A 1,770-nucleotide genomic window follows, 5' to 3' on the forward strand; every position below is an offset into this window, starting at 1 on the left:
TGTTTTTACTGTCACCCTGTTTCACCTGGAGAGCTTTCCTTAGCAAAAACTTAAGAATTGTCTGTGTGACGTTTGGTTTTCACAGCTCTGAGAGGCCCTGGATTGCTAACACTCCTGCACAAAGAGAGGAAGTGAGTTGAGGCCTCACAAGGAAGAAGTGAGTTCAAATTTTATATTTTTATAGACATGCAGTTTATATGTATATTTAAATAAGTATCTGCATTTTATAATAAATGAGTTCCAAATTTGTACTTTTTTTCTTGCTTAACACAATTTCTTTTGACTGACTCCTTACTTCAAGTTAAGGCAAGCTGCCTGTTGGAGGTAAGTCCCTTCAATCCCCTTCTCTAAGAACCTCACAGACAGGGGGAGGGTATGGCTCAGTGGTAGAGTGCTTGCTTTGCATGCACAAGGTCCTGGGTTCAATCCCCAGTATGTCCGTTAAAAACGAAAGAAACCTAACATGAAAATAACCCAAATGTCCATTGACAGATGACTGGATAAAGAAGTTGTGGTGTATATATATATACAATGGTATACTACTCAGCCATAAAAAAGAGTAAAATAATGCCATTTGCAGCAACATGGATGGGCCTAGAGATTATCATTCTAAGTGAAGTAAGCCAGAGAGAGGTCAAACACCATATGATATCACTCATACGTGGAATCTTAAAAAAACAAAAAGACACACATGAACTTATTTACAAAACAGAAACAGACACACAGAGAAAGCAAACTTGTGGTTACTAGTGGGGGAAAGGGGAGACGAGAGATAAATTAGGAATTTGAGATTTGCAGATACTATTAATATAAAATAGATAAAAAATACAAAGTCCTACTGTAGAGCACGGGGACTATATTCAATATCATAGTCACCTTCAATGAAAAAAATCTGAAAAGGAATATATGTCTGTATATGTACGGATGAAACATTATACTGTACACCAAAAACTGGCACAACATTGTAAGCTAACTATACTTCAAAAAAAAAAAGAAAAGAAAAGAAAGAAATGAAAGTGTTACCTACCTTCGAAGCCCAACTCCAAGACAGTCACATTCATGAAAGCGTTAAGATTCTTGGAAGGAATGTCTCTCTCTCGTCTCTCATAGTACTTAATCCAAGCCTCATTTATCATAAGTACCACTGTCTACCTTACATTATAACCACCTCAGTAAACACTCTTGAGCGTAGAGTCCGTATATCATTTCATTTTGTGGTTCTTTAAGCTTCTAATGGACTGAATTGCACATAAGGATGCTCAGTGAATGTTTATTGGGAGGATGAATGATCGGCTGTATGCCTGTATCTGTCCCTTGTTGTTCCTTCCAGTTAATTTAAGACGTATCACTTTGAACTGTATGAAATCACTGTAGGTTCAAAACACAGTCACACAGCAGCAGTTTAAAACGATTCAGTCTGATACATTTTCTCCCCCATTTATCTGTGAACTACTCTTTAGCAAAGTATACAACTCTAGTAAAATCATAGGATATCTAAATTAATTAGGGGCAAAGGATTTCACTAATTGAAATGTCAGAAATAATTGTTCGTGAGAGCAGAACTCAGTGTGAAACAGACAGACATCTGCTAAAGGGCTTGTACCTGCAAAAGAATAGATACCCACTCATATCAAGCTGGCTTAAGTCCAAAAGGGAAGGATACTGGAGAATCTCACAGCCCGAACAAGGTGGCACTGGTGAGGGTAGGAGGCAGGGCAAATCTGAAACCTCAGCAGCAGGAGTTCCTGGACATTTGCTCCAAGACTTCTA

At 38.0% G+C, this 1,770-nt stretch overlaps 1 non-coding gene across 1 annotated transcript; it reads left to right on the forward strand.

Annotated features, from left to right (window-relative positions):
- Window positions 1–368: 368 nt before the first annotated feature.
- Window positions 369–441, forward strand: TRNAA-UGC (transfer RNA alanine (anticodon UGC)). The gene has a single exon. It is a non-coding gene; the product is annotated as a tRNA-Ala (tRNA).
- Window positions 442–1,770: the final 1,329 nt, after the last annotated feature.

The sequence above is a fragment of the Vicugna pacos genome, chromosome 31, assembly GCF_048564905.1.
Source record: "Vicugna pacos chromosome 31, VicPac4, whole genome shotgun sequence".
Taxonomy (NCBI): Eukaryota; Metazoa; Chordata; class Mammalia; order Artiodactyla; family Camelidae; genus Vicugna; species Vicugna pacos.